The sequence below is a fragment of the Desmodus rotundus genome, chromosome 13, assembly GCF_022682495.2.
Source record: "Desmodus rotundus isolate HL8 chromosome 13, HLdesRot8A.1, whole genome shotgun sequence".
NCBI classification, from domain to species: domain Eukaryota; kingdom Metazoa; phylum Chordata; class Mammalia; order Chiroptera; family Phyllostomidae; genus Desmodus; species Desmodus rotundus.
Window position 1 is genome coordinate 55,573,340 of NC_071399.1, and position 11,344 is coordinate 55,584,683.

At 38.4% G+C, this 11,344-nt stretch overlaps 1 pseudogene; it reads left to right on the plus strand.

Annotated features, from left to right (window-relative positions):
- The first annotated feature begins 7,153 nt into the window (after positions 1-7,153).
- LOC112311459 (ribosome biogenesis protein NSA2 homolog pseudogene) lies at positions 7,154-7,869 on the plus strand (annotated as a pseudogene).
- Positions 7,870-11,344: the final 3,475 nt, after the last annotated feature.

Here is an 11,344-nt window from a genome sequence, read left to right on the forward strand (position 1 = left end):
AAGAATTAGTCAGAACCCAAAGTGAAAAGACGGACATTTTATAGGTTACTAATTAGAAGCTGATCTTTCCCCTCTGATCTTCCTGGTGCCTGTACGAATGCGCTGGAAATCTGAGGGCCATCTTTCTCATGACATATCAAACATCCCACCTAAGACACTGCCAAAAATACCACCAAACGAATGGCCCTTCTCATGGTACCCCAGATGGATGGTATAATAAAAATATTCTTCCAATTATTTCAGGGCCTTAAAAAAGAAAAGAAGATACAGTTGAAGTTCAATTCTAAAAAGGAGTAAAGCTGTCAGGGACAATTTTCTTTGAATGGGTTGGCCATCCCTAGTAAAGATTTTTTGAAGAAAATTTTTCTCACTTGTTAAAAGAATATATTAAAGGGAAGGTAGAATATTCACCTCCTTATATCATAGTAGCAGTGGAAAAAATACAGTGGAAGTTTGTGAAGTAATTTGAAATCTTATAATACTCAGACAAAAGACATAGGTAAATACAGGAATACTGAACTCAATTTTGTAGTGGCATCTAAAGTACTTATAAAATTTCTTCAGAGGACTGTTTGAGGGACTAAGTAGTGAGTGCTAAGTGCATTCCTCCCTAATTTTTATTTTTAGAATAGACAACCTCAGCTCTCCTTCATAGGCTTCCCATAAAAAGTCTAAGGAAATGCCGACTTGCAGTGAGTGCTAGATTCTCAATGACTAAGGGCAGAATTGAACTTGTGGAATGTGCTGCATAATGCAGATGGTTACTCCTGTCCTGCCTGCCTTCCTTTAGCATGTAATCAAGGATATGGTTAGTAATCAGGATGAGAGGAATTTTTTTACTCAGAGAACTATCTTCTGAAAGGAGTCAGTATCAATCTATTGCCCCCAGAAAGGCTTCCCTTGAAAATTATTAAAATCTGCCTGAGCACTAAGGCTTCTCTGGTTGTTGTGAAATTTGTCTCATGTATTTATTTAGATGTATTACTCTGTTATGCAGGTTGTGTGTTTCTGACCCTTGGTCTTATTTAGCATTTACATCACACTTTTACTTTAACAGAGTTATGCTGCAATCACTTTTACTAGTTATTCCTCACAGTTCCCTGGTGAAATAGAACAGAGTTATTATAGTTATTTCATAGAAGAAGAAAAAAACTCAAGCAGGGTGTGGAAGTATGGCAATTTTTAATTGATGCATTTATAATTAAGGAATGCGCTTTCAAATGTTCATTGTTTCACCAGGTAAGCCAACAAAAGTGTTTGGAAAAGAAATAAAGGATTCAGATGCACTTATCTCAATTCACTAAGGATTTGTGTTCATTGCCTTTCAATAAAATAAACATGAATCTTGGCAAAATAATTTGTTTAAAAGCTCACAAAATATCCTCAATACACAAGCATATGCATACCTTCAAATATTAAGCTAATAATACAATTTTGCTAAGAAAAAAGATGAATGAATTGGTTTCTATTTTTGTTGCAGGATTGTCTTCCAATTTCTCTTTTTTTCTGGGACATAAACATTTTCCCAGGAAGAGGCAATACTCATCACTTTTTGCAAATTGTTTAGTTGTGTTCTGCAGCTGTTTCTGCATTGATATGTATAGTTGGCATTTATGCCTGTTTTGCCCTAACAAAGTCTCAGTAGTTGCAACAGATCCATGTACATCTTTCCCCCTTAAAACCAGTTATTTTCACACTACCTACCAATAGATCACTTAGTCAAGGTAATTAATTCCATTTCTTATTCTGTTGTTACAACTGGGCAAAAGTTTATCTAGATAGTTTCTTAGTCTCTAAACTCTATTTCATTCCAAGTAACTGAGTCAAAAAGACTCGCTAAACACTCATTATATGAAAGGAATATTGTAGATGGTGGGGACAATGCAGTCAATCTAAGTGAGATCTTAAATAATTGATATATAATGATATTTTCCCTGAGATCACTGAATATCTCTCTGTGGTTTTACAAATTTATAGGCATCTCATACTTATCACTGAAACTTAATATGCCCATTTATTTTAAATGGTGAGTTTCCCTTTCAACTCACCCTCTCATCCCTTGTAGACCAGACTATGCCTTCTTCACTCCGGTGGAGTGGGGAGTGTAGTCTGCTCTCCCACACCTCCTACCCATTCTTCCTTTCATTTTCTTTGAGGTGTGTTGGGGTTGGTACGAGGAAAATGGCGGGGAGGCTTACTTTGGTAATTCTTTGTCATAATGGTAGTTTTCTTGTGTGAACAAATGGCCTTTGTTTGGGAGGGTGTTGCTATCCCCATTTGTTGACCATCACTGTTGACCCAACTCATTTTCAAAAGGTATGTGGAGCTTAGTGGAGGTGTCACCAGTCCCTGTTGATATAGCTAAATCAAGTTTGCTAACTGTTTAAGGTCCCGTATCTTCCACATAATTTTTAGCTGGCAGTACTGAACTGAAGTTTTCTGCTGAGATCACAGCATGGCCAGAGCTCCCAGCCTCCAGGGTCACAATCTCTGTGTCATCTCTTGGAAGCCTGTCACTCCAGGGATTCCCTGCCTTCTGTCCTCTGGTCTGACTACTCCGGTCTCCACTGTTCTCTCTTCCATGCTCACTCAGTATACAGAGAGTGGTGAACTCTAACTGCACAACAGAAATCAAATAGGGGAACAAATTTCCTCCTTCAAGGATTTTCAAATTTTCCAGCAGTTCTCTTAATAATTCTTTGTTAGTTTTCTAGATAAACAGTAGAGTAACTTTCCCAAACAATGCACTTTGCCCAAAGGCAATGTCTTTTCACACTTACTGATGCTTATCTCTCTCTTTGGTAATGTATTGCAGGAGAGTTTTCCTTACTGCCCTGAGGTATCACAAAGAAGTTCATTATGTTCAATTCTGCTTTTGTAAATTTAGTTCTCAACTGCTCAGTAGCTTGCAGAGCTTGGCTCAGGAAGTGAGGCAGTGTTAAGAAAGAACTGTGCTAATACAGTTCTTCACTTTTTCTTCTTACATATGAATACGACAATATTAGTATCATCACCAGCATGCTCCAACTAATGGGGGAGCAAGGGCATATAACATGGAGGTTTATAAATGGAGTAAGATAACATAGCAAAGAGAGGATACTTATTTCTGAGGGAGTGTGTCAGGCAAGCAGCACGGAGAAGCAGATAATCGAATGCTGCACTGAAGAATGAACAAAGCTGTAAAACAGTAGTTCCACAGCTCATCTCTCCAGAGAAGGTGGTGACTTTTTAAAATATCATGCCAATTTTTATTCTTCCTCACTATCAAAGCAAAACTTTTCTCCAGAGAAATTTGAATAGGCAAAAATGACTTTATTCAATACTTTTATAATAAAGGAGAAACTGAATCCAAGTTCACTGCAACGAAAGATTAGAGAGTTTGTAAGCACTGGGTGAGCTAGTGGAAAGTACTAGAGGAAAGTAGGGGGAGAGGAGATATGATTAGTGGGACGTGTTTAGCACATTGAGTTATTCCTGTATTTACATGTATTTTTCTCTGTGATTAGGTCACCTGAGTTTGTTAATTGCTGCCTGTGCTGTGTTAGTCTCTATCTGAACCCTAGCCTAAATTAGCCTCCTACCAGCTGACAAAGACAGGAAGACAGGTATGCTGTCTCCTTCAAGGCTTACATTTCAATAGGTGGTTCCCAGCTCCTTGAGAGAGACATTTCCTGGGTTGTAAAATTGGCAAGAGATAGGAAGAAAATGTATAGTACATCTCAAAAGGGCAGAGAATTTACAATTGCAATTTTTCAATTCAATGCTCAAAAAGGGAAATCAGGGACCTAGAGTAGGAAGAAACCTGAACACAGTTAAGCTAAGGAGAATAAGACCATCTTAATCACCACTCTTTGGGGTGAGAGGTGACGAATATTGGTCAATGGATTAAACTATAATGGGGTGAAGGAAGCAGACTGTTATTATCAACTTTCCAGGAAACAAAGAGTTAGTCTATGAAGTTTTCTACATTTTTATGTTAAGGGCAAGGCCAAAGTAATAGTGTTTCATGTGGTTCATGGGTCAGAAGCCTGTCCTGTTTATTCAAATAAATGGACAATGTCTCATGTGTTAGGGCTGTTAAGAATTCTAGTTATAGAACCAGACTGGCTTTAGTTAAAATCTTGTTGTTACAGAATGGACCCATTGGGGGGGCCCAGATGCTGTTATCGAAACAAGTCTCCCCCAGGTCTTCATGTCACTGTGGGTTCTTTTCCCACTGCCAGGTATTAGCAAGTATGGCTCTTAATGCCAGAGTTTGGTGAAAAGGAAAGGATCTATTTATTCTAAAGTTATACAGGTTCAGAGTAATGGAGGAATGTTGCCATTAAAATCCCAAATACCCTTTAAAACACCCACAAATAAACACAGTCCTGCCATCTCCTCCTTGCCCAGTCAGGCCAGTCAGGCCAGTCAAGCCAGTCAGGGGTACCGTATCTCAAGAAAATAAATAGAAGTCCATAGCTTGGCTAGACTCCCGGTTCCTCCTAGCAATCTGTGCTCACCTAGTAGGCCTCCCTCGGTACCTGGCACCATCAGCTGTGTCGCCACCTCTGTGATCTCCAGTTCTTTATCCAAAACCGAGTGGCACCTCCTCATGACCCATGAGCCAGAGTCCTTTTACCCCTTTCCTTCTGGCATAGTTTCGAATTGTCCTCTGTCCCTCGTGGTGGCCTGCCTTTAGTTTTAAATCCCAGCCTGGATCCTCCTCCCTAACCCCATTTCTGACTCCTTCCACAATTGACTACACCTGCCAGCATTCCCACATTTTTCTGTTTCTCTTGGCTGCCATGGTTAATCCCGGCAGGCGTGGCCCCCTGGCTCAGAGTGAACCATCTCCAAGCTCTCATGCAGGCAGGCGCTGTAACCAGAGGAAATGTCTCCCAGTTACATGACCCGTTACAGTGACTCCCGTCTCCCTAGCTAGACTTGTTGGTATGCAAAATAACCATTTTTGCATATCAAGTATGAAGCTATCCTGCTATTATTGATATGCAAAATAACTCTAAAAGTCTCCACTCCATGTGTCCCATCCCCTATCCAGACTTGTGGGGTGGGGATATCCCATATTTCCCAACACCCAAAGTTCTGGACCCCATTACAAATCCCTGTTGGTCTGGCCCTGGCTGTACCCCATTACATTGTCCTTAAAATTAATTTACTATAAAATCTAGAAAATGTCCTTAATGCTTCTGCTACAAATAATTATACATATCTCATTAGTGCATTGAAAGAACTAAATAAAATGCCCTAAGGAACATTTTCTATACAGTGCTTGCTTGGCACCTGAGGAATGCTCCAGAAAGGGTGGGTACTTTATGAGTACCTGAATGAGGTGTCAGCCCCTAACTGGTCTATTGCCCAAAGTTATTCTCATTCCCTCATCTTAAACCCAGCAAATAAGCACAATATATTTAGTCCTGTTCTTTAGGGAAAGATACAGAAATCACTTAAACACATCATGGTTATTATTATTATTATTATTATTATTATTATCATATATACTTTAAGTTAACATTTGATTTATGAAATAATAATTATCACAGGTGGAAATAACCTTAAATGGAATTATTCCAAGAAATAAGAAAGTTTTTACTTTCTCTTTAGGATACTCTATCATTCCTTTAGCCTTTACCAATGTTATTTGAACAGTTATTTTTATCAAAGCTTTATAGGTTCTCATTACCTTACTACTCTGATTCTGTAGGGAAGTTGTAATTACATAAACACTAAAGGCTTTAGAAGTGAAAATCAGTAAAGAAATTAATTAAAATCATTTCTACACAAAAAGAAAAAAATCCCAAACTTCCTCAGGCCACCAACAGAAGAGATTTTTATTTTTCTTCAAAACAAAATAATCCTGCTACTTTAAGAGCCCTTTGCTAAATAAGTAAGAATTTTCTGGTTTTCTGTTTTGCCTGAAATGCTAAGCATCCTGCATAACTAGTACTGGTGGCCTCGACAGGAAAGATTCCAAAAAATCTTTTGGCCTGGAAAGTAGGGTTGCAACCCTTGGCCAGTTCCCGAAAAGCCCAACGTTGACTAGAACACGAGTACAAATATAATCTGTATGCAGTGCCTCAAATTATATTTTTATTTAATTCTCATAGAGCAACAAGTTATTTTATAAATGCTTATATATTCTTAGTTTGGTTTGATGGACTTATATGATATTGCCAAAAATCAAGATTGGTATTTGCTCCAGACTGCATGTTTATGCCCTCTTATAATTCACATGTTGAAATCCTAACCCCTAATATATTAGGTTGAAAGGCTTTTGGAAAGTGATGAAGTCATGATGGTGGAGCCCCCAGGAATGGAATTAGTTCCTTTATAAAAGAGACCCCAGAGCGATCCCTTGTCCCTTCTGATTTGTGAAGATACAGCAAAAAGATGGCCATCTATAAAGCAGGAAGTGATCCCTCACCATATACTGAATCTGCGGGTGCCTTGACATTGAACTTCCCAGTATCCAAAACTATGAGAATTAATTTCTGCTGTTTATAATTCATAGTCTATTGTATTTTTGTTATAGGAGGCCAAAAGGACTAAGACAATATTATTGTTATCATTTTCTAGAGGAGGAAAGATATTCCCAAGATCAATATAAGATGGGAGGGGATTTGTATGCAGACATCTGAAATTTTTCAACAAACGTTAAGAAGAAAGAACAGAAAACAGGTCAGTAAATCTGTGACTGAGGGAAGGAGTGCTTTTGGAAGAGGGGACAGCATATGTCTTGTATATGGGTAACATGTTTCAAATCAAATGAGAGAATCTATGAAGGAAGAATTGTCTTTTCTTTGTATAGAGAAAGCCAATTTGTTGATGCTCAGGGAAGATACAGACTTAGTTTGATGGTCTTGTCAACTGAGACTTAAATGAATAATTTTAACAGATGTTTTCCTCCTCTGTGATTCAAAAAGGAAAAAAAGAATCACCTTCATTTTTTTTTCTTAGAGACATTCAGCAAAGTATCAATTACCTGCTGTGTGTTGTGTGTTGTTGGCTCATGCATCTCTGAGACCTGAAATTAGGGAGCTCTTTCTGGTCAAGAGAGCTGCACCCAGAAACTCAGAAGCAGTAACCATGCCACAGAACAATTATACTAGTTACATCACAAGCATTGTTTGAATTACGATGAGAAAAGGGAAAGATGGGAAGTCAAGAGGCTCATGAATGTTCAAACAAGGCAAAAAAGATGATTGGTCTGAAGGCTAAGCTCTACCATACACAGCGCCATGCTGAGAAAACACAAATGAAAAAGACTATCCAGATTCATGAAAAGAGAAATGCCGGACAAAATAAGTATGAATAGGCTCCACAAGGAGCAGTACTGGCATATCTGCTGGACCAAAAGGGGTAGTCCTGGGCTGATTTCCAGTATCATTAAACACACACACACACACACACAAGAAAAAGTGATGGGAAAATAGGAAGTCCCTCTGGCCAAAGTTCATGCCCAGGGAGAAAGTGGTATTAAAAGTTATTCCAACAGGAAAGAGAAAGAAGATAGCATGGAAGAGGAAGGTTACTTACTAAAGTCTGTTTTGTTGGAATGGCTTTACTTGAAAACCACCTAAATGTGAAAGGTTCATTAGGCCAATGGGTTTACATAACAAGAAGGCCCATGTAACACATTCTGAACTGACAGCCAACTTTCACCTGCCAATATTTGGTGTAAAGAAAAATCCCTCATCCCCACTTTATACAGTTTAGGGTGTTATCACGAAAGGTACCGTCGTTGAGGTGAAAGTGAGTGACTTGCTACTTGTGACACAAGGAGGCAAGGTTACTTGGACAATCTGGAAAAGCATGGTTACTAACAATCTGGAAAATGATGGGTGCGTAAATGCAGCCTTATTGGTTTGACAGCAATTTCATATAAATAACTCCTTATAATTATTGAAGACTATGTACTGATCAGGAAAACTACTGTGATGTTTCTGAATACTATCACACAGCTGACATGTCTGCAGTCATCAAGAGAACTATTTATTGGCCCTGTCTGAATGGCTCAGATGGTTGGAGAGTCATCTGTGCACAAAAGAACTGAGGGTTTGATTCGTGGTTGGTCAGTGCCCATATGGGAGGCAACTGGTCGATGGTTCTCTCTCATGTTAATGTTTCTCTCTCACTCTCTCTCTCAAATCAGTAAGAACTTATCCTCAGGTGAGGATTAAACTGCATACACACACGTATATCTATATCAATTAAAAATAAAGATTAAAACAGGTTAGAATGTAGGCAGGATGTAAATATTCCAGGTTACTTAGTGTTGCCAATTAATCAACAAATGGCTCTCTACAAGTGGAAACAATAACAAAAAAATAAATACTCCCAAATGCTTTAGATAAAAAAATAATCACAATAATTAATTTGATTAAGTATCTAAGTCTGGAGATATTAAAATTTGTCATATTGTTCTATCTGATAGAATTAAATACTAAAACTAAAATGTGTGCTATTATACGAACTTTAGAGTTCAAAAAGCTGAATCTAAGTAAGGTACATACAAATTGTAAGAGTGGAAAAATCTCAAAGTACAAAAGCCTTTACAGGATTTTCTTTACAATTCATAAAGTATACCATGGGTAACCATCCAGTCTGGAAAAACTTCCAATGAAGAGAATATGTTCATGAAACTTGTCACGAACAGGAAGCCCTTGCAGCTGTGAAACTTGCAAAGAGCGAATTACAATACTGTAGCCTGCTGGCAATTTAGCTTAGTCAGAATCACCGAAAATATATACATAATATTGAAATTTCGATGTCTTGTTCTTGTGTCAGACATGACAATGACAGAAAAAAAGAATCTATTGTCATGACAAAAATCATAAGACCACACAAAACGGTGGAGTGTGTCATCAAAATAAAGACAATATGAGCTTATCTTCCTGAAGTGTTTTATTCACACTGTAGCTAAAATTAGTTGGAAATGTGATTCTTCTATATTTAAAAATAGTATTTTTTCCAGCTTAATTTAGGGAAAATTATTCTCTTTCTAGGCAAAGATTCTCTTTGCAAGAAGCTATACAACTTCATGAAGATGCAATCTTAATCAGATTAGTGGGTAAATCTACATTTCATAATATTTACTCCTTTACACATAGTCATTGTATCTGGTATGACTATCACTTTGTTTATTCACTCACACCAGGGCAAGGGAGAGATCATGAGATAGGGACTCAGCTATAAAGACATCTAGAAAACTACTCTCATTTTCTGATGTAGGAAAATTTACAGACTCCAACAAAATAAAACAAAAATGATTTAAGCACTACTCCTTAGTTCCCTATACCCATATTAATACTATATTTAATATTTCATTTAAATGTCTTTGATAAGATTTGCTTGCTTCAAGCCAAAAAATATAATGTTTCACTTTTATGCTTTACAATGTAGCTGATATTTGGAAATTTATAACTAATCTCTCTTTGTAACCTTTGACTTAATGTCATCACAATCATAACCTGACTTGAGTAAAAAATAGCAAAACTACAATGGAAGTCCATTGGGGAATATATCACATTTGACCCAGAAGTTCTACTTGTAAAAGTTTATGATACAGCCATTGACTTTTGCTTTCTAAAGAAAAATATAGGAAACTATCTAAATATTTTTAAAGATATGTTAAATGATTATGATATAATCACACAATGAAAAATTATGTAGTCATTGAAAATAATCAGGCTGTTTATGTGCTAATATGATAAGATCTGTAAGACATTCTGTTGTTAAAATAAGGCACGAAACATTGTATAAAATATTTTATAAAATATGAAGATATATTTACATATCTCTGAAAAATACAGAAATTATTTTTTACTATGTTCAAGGGAACTAGGTAGATGAAGACACAGTAGGAGGAATAATTTTCAATGTACGTCTTTACAAGAGGGCCTGAGATTGCCGTCCCCCAGGGGGAGGGGCTGGGTGATGTGTTGGTTCCGACCTGTGACCCTCAGAAGGCACTTCCTCCCAGCCAGGTTCCATTGCAGCCCTTGCATCCTGCCCTCGCCCTCTTTAATCTCAAAGAGGTCAGCCTAAAGCTCAAAGTGGGCCATGTCCCTCCCCCACTCAGAACCTTCCATGGCTCTTCAGTGCCCCAGGAGGAAGCCCACATCCTAACCTGGCCATGGACCCTGCGTGGTCTGGCCTGTCTAGGGCCTACCATTCCCCCTTCTTTGACCCCTGGCCCTTGCCTCGCTGCTCCCTCGGCCTGTATGCCCTTTTCCATTGCACTGGCCTGCTTCCTGCGATTCCTCCAAGCCCAGCTCAGAGGCAGCTGCGGCTGGAGATCAACATCCTCCATGACTGGTTCAAGAGCCTTCCAGAAGAGCAACATGATTGAGCCGCAGGAGAGAGCCGAGTTCAAGTGCAAGTACAAAGTGAAACTTGCGGAGAAGAAGGCGTTATGGGAGATCCAGTTGTAGCTGACGCTGGATGCCAGAGCCTTCGCCCTTCAATAAAGCACCTTCTGACCACCAAAAAAGAAAAAAAAAAAAGAAGCTGAATACTTTAAATTTTTCATTATGTGAATGTATTACTGGGCAAGATAAGGTTAGCTCAGCAGTCCTGAAATGCTCAAAGAAATGTCTGTTTTCAGGCCTGGCCTTTGGTAGACTCTTGGAGATAAACTTGGTATCCTCTGCCTGAGAAGAATGATTTTGTATGACTGATGCATTAGGACATACTGTATTTATGATAAACACCTATTTTTGTATGCCTGAGACATCAAGTCATGACCTACCAGTTAGAGCAGGTAACATCATCCTAACAGTGTGATGCCTGGTAAATACCTGGTTTTCCTCTGAGACAGTGGAGTGTGAGATGCCTGGAGTGTGAGTAGCTAAGGGTTGTCAAGTAAACAGTGGACTCTAAGGCTTGGGTGAGCTTCTGTGGTTGGTGACATTTCTCAAATATTGTCACCCACTGTTGCTGGGAGAATTTGGCATGTCTTCATGTGACTGGGAGGGGCCACCACTGAAAGCTTGCATGTGTTTTCTTTCTAATCTTTACCCCGTCTGACTTTTTTCTTTGCTCATTTTAACCTGTATCCTTTCACTGTAAATGTACAGTAACCCTGAGCATAACAGGAGTCCCGTGAGCACTTGTAAGCAAATCAGTGTGTCTCATGATGGTCTTGGTGAACCCTGATACAACCTTATATTCACAAAGTCAAAGTAAAACATTTTAAAGTTTAATTAGCCTTTATTAGGGTCACATCAATCAGCCAGTAAAGTTCATTATTATGCTAAGCAAAATAACCCAGTCAGAGACAGACAAATGCCATATGATGTCAAGTTTATGGGGAATCTAAAAAACACAATAAATTGACAAACAA